This window comes from Dromiciops gliroides, chromosome 4 (assembly GCF_019393635.1).
Source record: "Dromiciops gliroides isolate mDroGli1 chromosome 4, mDroGli1.pri, whole genome shotgun sequence".
Taxonomy (NCBI): domain Eukaryota; kingdom Metazoa; phylum Chordata; class Mammalia; order Microbiotheria; family Microbiotheriidae; genus Dromiciops; species Dromiciops gliroides.
Window position 1 is genome coordinate 95,804,348 of NC_057864.1, and position 11,723 is coordinate 95,816,070.

Here is an 11,723-nt window from a genome sequence, read left to right on the forward strand (position 1 = left end):
CCTGAGTTCATATCTGGCCTCAGACACTTAATAGTTGTGTGATCCTGGGCAATTCCCTTAACCCTGTTTGCCTCAGTTTCCTCATCTATAAAATGAGCTGGAGAAAGAAGTGACAAACCACTCTAGTATCTTTGCCAAGAAAACCACAAATGGAGTCAGGACTGAAAAATGACTTGAACAACGACTCATCTGCATTGGTGGAGTCCCAAGCCGAATGCATGGCAGGCCCTTCCCAAAAACTTATTTAAAATTCAATTCAATTTTTAAAAATTGTCATTATTCTGTATAAGGAGGGGACCAACGATCAGGATAAAAAACTGAGGACATGATTACTTCCCTCATAATCTGCCAAATGATTTTATGATAGTCTTTGTTTTCTACTCCTTAAACTCATGCTATAGATTTGAGAGAAGAAAGGAATATGGAAAGATATAGCTAATCAGTATCTAATTCCATAAAAAAAAATCCTAAAACAATAGCAAAGTATGCAGCCCTGTTGGGTTCCTTGCTTCCTGTTAAGTAGTTTTTTTTAAAAGGTACTTTCTCCTCTTACTATTTCACTTCATGCAAGTCCTTTAGCTGTCCAGGTACAATTTCAGTTACAGAACAATTCACTTATAGTGGGAAGTTGTCACCAGAAAACAATATTGAGGGCAGGGCTGATGCAGGATGACTATAATAGGCAACATTCCTTACTCTTTATTATGCAGTACTCAGAGTTACCATTTCAACTACAGTACTTGCCTTTGTTTTGCATTTCTGCATTTAATGTCAGAAAGCTGTCACTTTTTAAAGAATCTGTTTTTATTTCCATCAAGATTTTGCAATTAAATACATAAACTCAGACAGATTCATAGACAAAAGAGAAGTCAATTGTGGAACTTGGTCACCAAACATGAATTTCCGGGCACGTACAAAAATATCTGCTGACAGCAATTGAAACTGGTGAGTTTTTCAGAATATTTGGGGAGTGGGATTTACCACTTTTCTCATAGTTGCTGAGTACACAAAAAAATATTTCATTCATGGTTTGGGGGAAAAGAATGGGCAAATCAAAGATATTGGACCCATAAATATGGGATTTTGGTTAAGGAACATTTACTAAGTAAATGTTCATTGAATTAAAAGTGTGTAACCTAGTTAAATAAAGTGTGTATAACTCATGTGTGAAAGGGTTTTCACCATGCAGATTACTGAGGTTCACTTTATGGAATTTCTCATTTCTCGGACTCATAGGCCCCACTTCAAAAATCTGAGAAAATTTCCACATGATGTCCCATAGTTTGTTGGTGCCAACCCCCTTGCAGGCTAACCATACACAAATCAAAGAAAGGAAAGTTTTATTGAAAGGGTGTAGGAAATGGACTAGAAACTTTGGGCAAAGAAGCACTCTCCAGTGAATAACCTGCTTCCAATGGCCTGTCTGTGGTCTGGCTGGACAAGGTCAGGGTCCCCATAGACATTGATTCCTGCAGTTCTGTGAAGCCCCCCACCCCACAGTGGCTCTTCCTGCAGGTTTTCACAACTCCCAGCAGGCACTAGCAGGTGTGCTGCTATAGGCAGTCCAGCCCCTAGCCGGCAATGTTCCTCAAAGCAGCCCCTCCTGTAGCTCTGCATACCTTAGGGTAGCCAGCAACAGATGCCAGGTCAAGCCCCATCTGAGACTCCAGCTCCTAGGGGGTGTTGTTCCTTGTCATGGCTCCTCCCTAACTCCCTCAGATAGTATCTCACACATTACTCAGACCTGGCCTTCTTTAAATGCTGTCCTTGCCCACTCCTTGGGAGAATGCCTCTAGGTTGTTCCTGGTCTGGTTCTGCCTGCTTCATGTGGGGAGTTTTTCTTCATTTGATATTACTCCTAATGATGCTGGCCTCACAAATGCTGATCCAGGAACCGGGAATCCGGATGCTCCCCTTCTTCAGGAGGATCTCAGTTATTAACACCAGGTTCTGACACATCTGTTCTGCTTCAGACACATGGGGAGAATGGCAATACCTCTCCCTTCCCCCATCCCTGAGCACATGTCCAGGAGCTGACTGACAAAACACCCAGATTCCTCTTGATATGAATCTCTGAAGTCTCTGAGAATGTCTCTGAGGCAATTGTGTAGAATTATCCAAATCTCCACAAGCTAAATCTCCCCAGGCTCTGATAGATGAGCTTTTTGCATTATCTAGTCTCCCTGAGAACAGTAGCTACCATCATCTACCTCCTGAGGTCTCTCTACCATGACCTCAATCTCCCAACCCATCTGAAACTAGGACTCTAGTCCTGGCCTCCTCTCAGTTTTGATAGCTGAGCCAGGGATCAGGCTACCGCGACCCTTTCCTGAAGCCTCCTCACTATGCTCCCCCAATCCCTCCACCAGCTTTCTAGTTCCCTATGATGTGTTGTTTCCCCCCATTAGAATGTAAGCTTTTTGAGGGCAGAAGTCTTCCTGCTTGTTTGTATTTGTATCTGTATCCCCAGAGTTTAACACAGAGCCTGACACATAAATGCTCAATAAATATTCTATACGTCTGTCTACATATTCCTCTATTCCTCTATCTATCTATCTATCTATCTATCTATCTATCTATCTATCTATCTATCTATCTATCTGTCAAGTCAAATACTTAGGAATTTGCTTTCAAAATCTCAAGATCTGACTAAATCTTTTTAGGAAATCTATAGCATGAGAAATACTTAATCCTATAACACTTTGGCCACCTGGGAGGCTCCCTGATTCTGGGTTGGATAGGTATTTATGCATGTATTGCATGAAGTGGTCCATCACTACTGCTCCTGATATTTTGATTCCTTTTCAAAGAGAACACCACACATACCAACTCTGAAGACTCTTGGAAAGAGTTGGAAAAAAAAAATACAACCCTTTCTTTGAACACACAGGGCTCAAGTTTCACAATTTTATCTGGGTTATCTGCCATTTGTGACTGGTAGGACTGATTTCATAGTAGGTCTAGAATTTTCTTTTTGCTTACGTGCATGACATGATCATGAATGACTTTCACATGTACTAACCCACGTTCTTTGAGTAGCTCAGACTGTCTACATTCACTTAGTTTAGAGTCCCTTATACAATCATCCATCAGTAATTTATAATTTCTGCTATTCTCTTAACAAGAACTCGGCTTCAGTTAAGTCCAAATCTCTGCCAATCATGTTCATTTCTTTTGGCAAGCTATAGAATTTGTGTGCAATTCTTCTGCAACTCTGAGGGATAGAGGAAGAAGAGATGAGTAGCAAGTGATTGGTGATTCCCTGCTGAGGGGTATTGAGGCAGCTAGCTGCTCCCCTTATAACAACAATGGAGAGATCTTATGTCTTCCCTGTGCATGAATCCCAGATCTGACAGGGCACCTCTGGAGACTTTTTAAACCATATGCCTTCCACCCACTTTGGTGATTCATGGGGATATATGTGATGCTGCCAGAAGAAATCCAGGAAGCATCACTAAGACCTTAGAGACATAGGTGGTGTTTTCATCAATGCCATCCATTGAAGGCATAGGTTTTAGAAGAGAAAGACAGATTCAGGTATAAAGACCTGGTCAAGAAAGTATTGTCTAAGAAAAGGAATTCAATTTCTGAACTTAGATTTAAACTACATATATCCCAGGTCTACATTTTAATATGCCATAAGAAGCAAGGAAGCCAAGTCCACAGTAATTCAGACACCAGTCTCTAAACCCTCTTAATAGAAAACTAAACCAGCCTATATAAAATAAGCACAATTTTGACCACAGTGTATTTGTGTATATAAATACACTCCTACATAAAGCACTATATAAGTACTAGTTACAGACTTTGGGATGAATGAAGCCCCACACAAAACACTGTTGATTACTGAATAATGATAAAGGCATCCCTTAAAAGACCCTTCAGACTGGTTTGGAATCTTGGGACAGGTTTAGAATCCCTAAGAATTTAGAAATGTTAAATAGAGAGGCTCGAAAACACAAATGTTTTTTATTTGCATAAATATACCATGGTATATTTGTGTGTATAAATATATATGTGTGTATATATCCATATATTTATACATACATATACGTATACATTGAGCTGGAGAAGGAAATGACAAACTGCTCCAGTATCTTTGCCAAGGAAATCCCAAATGGGTTCATGAAGAATCAGACATGACTGAAACAATTCAACAACAATACATATATATGAGTATATACATAATACATACATACATATATACAACACATTCATATTCTCCATCAAGATAGATGCCAAAGAGAACAACTACAGTGTGAGAAGAATAACGATGGGTTTTCCATTTGTAGCATACATATCAAATACAAATCCTCTAGGGTTCTCAAGAGGGTAGCTAGGTGGCCCAGTGGATAGAATGCCAGGCCTAGAGTTGGGAAGACTCATCTTCCTGGGTTCAAATCTGGGCTCAGACACTTACTAGCTATATGACCCTGGGCAAGTCACTTAACCCTGTTTGCCTCAGTTTCCTTAGCTGTAAAATGAATAGAGAAAGAAATGGCAAACTACTCCAATATCTTTGCCAGGAAAACCCCAAACGGGGTCATGAAGAGTCAGAACCAACTGAAAATGACTTAACAACAATACCAACAGCAAGGTTCTTAAGTAGACTTATTGTTTTCCTTTGTCTGACACCTTCCAATTCTTATGGCTCTCCATATCATATGCTAGCCAGGGTTTAGATTTCTCCTTTCTTCCAAGAACAATAGTGTCTTGAGAAAAATGATATTTTTATAGGATATCCATTCAGAAATCCAACATATTATCTGCCAGACCAAAATGAAGCATGATATGATGAATAGAGTTGGCATCAAAATCTTAAAAGATCTGGATTTCAGTTCCACTGCTAACATTCCAAACTGACTTGGTGACCTTGGAATAGTCATTTAACATTTTTGTGTGTGACTTCAGTGCTTAGCTTGATGCCTAGCACATAGTACATGCCTAATAAATGTTTAGCGACTGATTGACTAACTCTTACTACTTAGGTAACTGTCTAGGAATGTATGTTAAGAGAATGTAACTATCTGCTCCAAAGTAGGAAATCCTTAGACCTATGAAAATCACCCATACTGGTAAAACAATGCTTATGCCCCTACCCAAGGACCTGTGCTCATACATCTAGCATCATAGCTATATTTTTGCCTGGTAGGGAGTTGTTCCAGTATAACAGTTTTTTCATTTCTGACTTGATCTCCTATTTTCTTTTCCTTCACTAGGAAAGTCAGTCTCTTCAGTCCTCAGTGTATGAAGTAGGGGATTTTATTTTATTTTATTTATTTATTTTTTTAGTGAGGCAATTGGGGTTAAGTGACTTGCCCAGGGTCACACAGCTAGTAAGTGTGTGTTAAGTGTCTGAGGCTGGATTTGAACTCAGGTACTCCTGACTCCAGGGCCAGTGCCCTATCCACTGTGCCACCTAGCTGCCCCAGAAGTAGGGGATTTTATAATGGCTTCTCTCTCTCTCTCTCTCTCTCTCTCTCTCTCTCTCTCTCTCTCTCTCTCTCTCTCTTCTTTTCTCTCTATTCCTCCCCTCACTTATCCAGGAAATCTGGGAAGCTCTACTGCCTTAGAAAATTCATACAAGACGTCATTTGTATTTTCTAGCCTCTCTCCTTAATATCCTATTCCTAATTCTAAATGTGCCCCCAAATTTCAAAGCAGTCTGTAGGGTCTTTTAAGTGGTACCCTTATCAACATTCAGTAACATTCACCAAGCAATTAGTGTTTGTGTTTTATCAATCTCGAAGTCAATAATAATAATAAGAAGAAAACTAGCATTCATTTGGTGCTTTAAGGTTTTATAAAGTGTGTTATAAATATTTTCTTAGATCTTAACAAAAAACTAAGAGGTAGGTGCTATTATCATCCCCATTTTATAGATTAGGAAATTGAGGCCGACAGAGGCTAAGTGACTTGCTCAAGGTCACAGAGCTAGTAAGTGTCTGAGGATAGATTTAAACTCGAGTCTTCCTAACTCCAAGTCCAACACTCTATCCACTGTACCCCATAGCTTTCTCTAGTCCTCTAATAACTGAAAAGCCATTTTCTTGGTTTTTCCCCTGTGAAAGGATAGTTTCATAACTGTTTTAGTGCTGCCCCAACATCACTTCAGGAATGTTATTTGTGAAAAAATTCCAGACGAGCCCTCAAAATGTAATCCTTGTGTGTCAAGGGCTTTCACAACACAGATTCCGGGTTCACTTTGAAGAGTTTCTCATGAACTGCCACCCAGAAAATTTGGGGTAATTGTTCTTCTTAGATCAGCTAGCATCCAGACATCTGTTCCCTTTGCAAGTGCACAGTTCACAAAGCTAAAAAGGAAAAATGTTATTGAAAGTCTACAGAAAATCAAACAGATCTCGTAGCGGAGCTCTGAGAAAACACACTTTCCAATGAGCAGCTCTCTGCCAAAAGTATATCTCAGTTACTGGCATAGCAGACACAGTCCTGGCTTGTTAATTGTTGTTATTTGGTCCCACTTCTTATGACTCTGACTCCATGTACCATACCATAACATACCAGTACTGTCCATGGGGTTTTCTTGGCAGATACTGGAGTGGTTTGCCATTTAATTCTCCAGTGAATTAAGGCAAATAGAGGTAAAGTGACTTGCTCAGGGCCACACAAGTACTAAATGTCTGTGGTCAGATTTGAACTCAGGTCTTTCTGACTCCAAACCATACTTTATTCATTCAGCCACCTAGCTACTTCCAATAGATTGATAGGATCACAGATTTGAAATTGGAAAAGTATTTTAGAGGCTATCTAGCCTAATCCACTCATTTTACAGATCAGTAAACTGAGGCACAAAGAGCTGATAAATGTCTAAGGCAGGATTTAAATTCTGCTTTTCCTGATTCTATAGCTAAGAATCTACCTAGCTACCTTCAAGGTGTTTTCTCTTTTTGCAGTTTTGAGGAGCTCCCAGAAGGTGGCGACAGGTACTACTCTCTTCCTTTGTTCCTCCTGACCGGCACGACTCGTAACTTTGGTCTTAGGCCACACTGGTTCTCTGCCATGGTTCCTTAGCTCTCAACTGTCCCCTCCAGAGCTCCCTAAAGGAGGTTCCAGGCGTTGCTCTTCAGACCTGATCTATTATGTGTGCTGAACAGCACATAGGAGGGAATCTTTAAAGTAGGGGTTCTTAACCCTTTGTGTACCTCAAAATCCTCTGGCAGTCTGGTAAAGTCTATAGACCACTTCTTTTTTTTTTTTTTTTTAGTGAGGCAATTGGGGTTAAGTGACTTGCCCAGGGTCACACAGCTAGTAAGTGTTAAGTGTCTGAGGCTGGATTTGAACCCAGGTACTCCTGACTCCAGGGCTGGTGCTCTATCCACTGTACCACCTAGCTGTCCCCTACAGGACACTTCTGAGAATAATGTTTATTAAAAATGCTAAGTTTCAGTTAGAGGCTAACAAAAATAAAGATGGATTCCTTCCCTCCCTCCCCCCTGAATCCTAAGTTAAGAACATTCCTTTGTCTGTTCCCAGTGGCAGGAGACCAAGTTCTCCCTGCCTCATTGTTCTCATGAAGAAATCCTAGAATAGGGACCTTCTCTTCCAAGGCCCACCTCTTCCTCTAGCCTGGTCCCACCCCCACAGATGTCCTTACCTGCCCAGGAATCCTCCCCCCCTCTCTATCTCAGGGTACCAGTCCCCAAGATTCAGATGTGATGTTCTTCTTCAGACACCTGGGAGAAGTATCCCTTTGATTCAGTGAACATTCCTCATTCAGAAGTTCATAAAGCATAACATTTCTTCTTAAATCCCAAATGATGTCATAAGGGTCCCTGAATGGCATTATTTAGATCCCTAAATTGTTACTGGCTCCATATAGGGTAGAAGCATTAGTGAGGGGAGGCCCAGTCCCTGGAGACCACTGCAAATGTTTGTTGAAAGCCTACCATTTCGAAACATGACCTCAACACAATGAAAGAGGAAATTACAGATGGGTTGAAATTAACTTGGTGTAGCAATTGAAGCTTCTAATTGAACAGGAACTAAATTATTTTTTTTTAACTTTGGGAAAATCAACCTGTGATTTCATAGGGCTAGGGAATAGACAAAAGGGATAGAGGATTATTGATGAGGACCTCCCTCCACCTGTGCAAAGCCACAGTTTCTTTGAGCACTAAGAAGTCAAATGACTTGGTGAAGGTCATACAGCTATTTGGATTAGAGGACAGATTTTCCTAATGCATGTAGTGAAAAGAAAGCTGTTGTTGGTTGTCCTTCATTCTGGAAGAGGACCATGACATCATGTCCTGATGTCATGACTTGCAGTGAATCGGATTTAAGTGAGGGAGGGCTGTTGTGCAAGGTCACCAACCTCACTCTCTCCTCCAGAGCCATATGGGTCCAGTGGCAAGATAGATATCAGGACAACTGGAGATAGCCCAGGATATTTAAAATAATTGTGGTTAAGTGACTTGCCCAGGGTCACATAGTTAATGTGTCTGAGATGAGATTTGAACTCAGGTCCTCCCAACTCCAGGGCCAGTGATCTATCCACCTAGCTGCCCCTGGAAAGAAAGTTGGACTTAAAAGTCATAAAACCTATGTTCAAGTGTTAGTTCTATATTAACTATGCGGTCTAGGACAAGTCACTTAACCTATGTGGGCCTCAGTTCCTCATCTCTAAACAAGAGGGTTGGATTACATGGCCTTGAATGTCTCTTCAGCTCTAAAATTATAATCTATGACCCTATAACTCTGGAGATGAATCTTTGGATCCTTTGCCTCTCTAGATGCAATTTTATTTCATCACTGGCTTCATATTTCAAAAGGGCATTTTAAGTTGAAGAATATATTTGCTCTCTTTTACTTCAGTCAGGAATATTGTAGAGGGTATACATGCTTCAGGTAGAGTTTGTACTCTCTATCTTCTGAAGCCCTGCTCAACTAACTGATTTTAATACTCTAAGATCCTGCTATCATATGAAATATAATTTGTTTGGATAAGTACAATTAACTACTTATTATCTCATTAGCTAATACCATTTCTTAATAATTTTAACATTCCAATATTATCAAAGTTGATACAAAGGATGTCTTCTAGCTTACAGAGTAATCACTGAAGAGTTATAGTGATGGCTGAATTGAATATTTGGTCATGAATCTTTACTTATATAGTTGGAGGAATTTTTGATATGGAGATGCTGAAATTGCCTGCTTAAGTCACAGCAAGCAATATTTCTTTGTTTGGCAAATCTTAAAATGTTCTACAAATACAAGTTACTATTAATTATTGTAGGACTGTCCCCAGTTAATCTCTTACAGATAAAATAATCTAATCCTCTTGTTTTACAAATGAGGAAACTGAGGTATAGTTTTTGCCTAAGAACACATAGTTAGGAGCATAGCTTGGTTTTAGTTATTTAGTGATTTATTTCGATAGAAAATGATTTGAGTACCTACATGAAATATACAAGGCACACCATGAAAGGAGATTTTAAAATAAATAAGAAATGATTTATGTCTTACTGTCATTGCCCTGCAGAAGTTTCTAATATAGTGGAAAGAAAATCAGCACTAAGATGCCAATGGAATGAACAATGGACAAGTCCTGCTGTTCCTCATCCCTCTCAATTTTACTGTTGCTTAATTAATACCCTGCTTAATTCTTTCGGCTGTTGATCAGTCATCTCAGTTCTGTTTGAGTTTTTGTGACCCATTATTGGTAGAGATATGAGAAGCTCCCCATTTCCTTCTCTAGCTCATTTTACAGATGAGGAAACTGAGGCAAACAGGGTTAAGTGACTTGCCCAGGGTCACACAGCTAGGAAGTGTTTGAGGATGTATTTGAACTCAGGAAGATGAGTCTTCCTGACTCTAATTCTGACAGTCTAACTACTGTGCCAACCAGCTGCCTTGTTCTCTGTTAATTATTTCCTATTTATCCTGTATATCTAGTTTGTTTGTACATAGTTGTTTGCATATTGTGTCTCCCACTAGACTACAAGCTACTTGAAATCAGGGACTGTCTTTGGCCTTATTTTGTTTCCCCAAAACTTAGCATATTTCCTGGCACAGAGTAGGCACTTGATAAATGTTTATTGACTGACTGACACTATGCAAGGAGATACAGAGATAAATAAGACATAGACCCTGCCCTCCAGTAGTCTACAATAGAATAGAAAGAAAATACAAATTGAGGTATTGAATCCTTCCCTCAACATCCTCCCGCTTTGTGTTTTTAGTGGTGGAGATGTCTATGTATGAAACTAAATTCTATATTCAGGAACTTGCATTTGATTTCCTTCCTTAATTTAGAACTTTTAAAAAATGGTTGATTAAAAAGTCCAAGCTTTCTGGTGGTGTTTCATTTAAAGGTTGATAAATTCCTTTTACTTAGCTTATCACAAAGTTGAAAGCTTACTGACTAATGTTTTGAATAGATACATTTGTAAATTTAGCAGCTGTTCAGTATATTTTTAATAATTTCCCTTTTTCTGCAGTTTCATTTCTACTCATACTTCCCCTTACATAGCTATGTCCTCATCGCCACTAACTCTCTCCACCTACCATATGGCTCTTTTCTCCTATGTCCATCACCAACGCTTACACCCTCCTAAGGAACAACCCTTGAATCTGAATACAAGTCAGAATTCTACTCCAGAATGCTGAATGACTAGAACTTTTGCCACTGGCGAATCAGGCAGCAGCATCTTAAACCCTCACTGTTCATCTGGCTTCTCATTTCTCTTTATACTCTCTCATTTTGACTCCTTCCTGCCTCCCTCTGCTACCAGTCACTACTTTTCTCCTAAAGTATAGTGATGGCACCCTAGGTAGGCTACAGTTTTCTCCTTCCTCACTCTATCTTTGACGTAGTTGCCAAAAGAATCTTCCCTATCTTTTCCTCTAAACATACTCCTCCTCTGGACTTCTCTATTTTTTTTTTTTTTTGCAGGGCAATGAGAGTTAAGTGACTTGTCCAGGGTCACGCAGCTGGTAAGTATCAAGTGCTCAAGGCTGGATTTGAACTCAGGTTCTTCTGAATCCAAGGCTAGTGCTTTATTCACTGTGCCACCTAGCTGCCCCCTGGACTTCCCTATATCTGTAGAAGGTACCCATATGTTGCCAGTGGCACACGTTTACACATTCAGTATCATACTCACCTCTTAACTCATATTCATACCACATAGACAATAAGTTGTCAAATACTGTCATTTTCACCTCCTCATCTCTTACTTCTGACATCCCCTTCTCTGTACTAACACAGCCAACACTCTGGTTCCAGGACTTCAACACTTCTCTCCTGGAATATTGCAGTAGCCTCCTAATGGTCTCCTTGCCCCTAATCTCTCTCATCTCCTGTCTTTTCTCCCTACAGTTACGAAAGTGATTTTCCTAAAGAGTGAGCCTGACCAAAGTACCTCCTCTACTCAATAAATTCCAGTGGCTCCCTAGTACTTCTATGATAAAATATAATCTACTCTGGTAATGAAAACTTTACAACTTGTCTTTAACTGACCTTCTCAGCCTCAATACACATTCATCTTCATACATCTTGCAGCCTGGCAAAACTGTTTGTAATGTTACTCCTATGTGCTGACTCCTTGCCTTTGTAATGTCTACCTCTCATGTTTGTAGTAGACATCCTTCTTAGTTCCATTACTTGGAATCTCTGGTCTCCCTCAAGTCACAGCTCAACTTCTCCTCCTAGATTACCTTGTATTATCTACTTTGTATGTGTTTTGTATATTCCTAGCATGTGC

At 39.9% G+C, this 11,723-nt stretch overlaps 1 protein-coding gene across 1 annotated transcript in view; it reads right to left on the bottom strand.

The window, feature by feature from the left end:
- Nucleotides 1-7,854, bottom strand: part of ATP6V1G3 (ATPase H+ transporting V1 subunit G3) — a 47,079-nt gene extending 39,225 nt beyond the window's left edge. The window contains exon 1 of the mRNA XM_043964121.1: nt 7,616-7,854. The gene's annotated coding sequence lies outside the window, so the exon portion shown is untranslated. The remainder of the gene's footprint in view (nt 1-7,615) is intronic.
- Nucleotides 7,855-11,723: the final 3,869 nt, after the last annotated feature.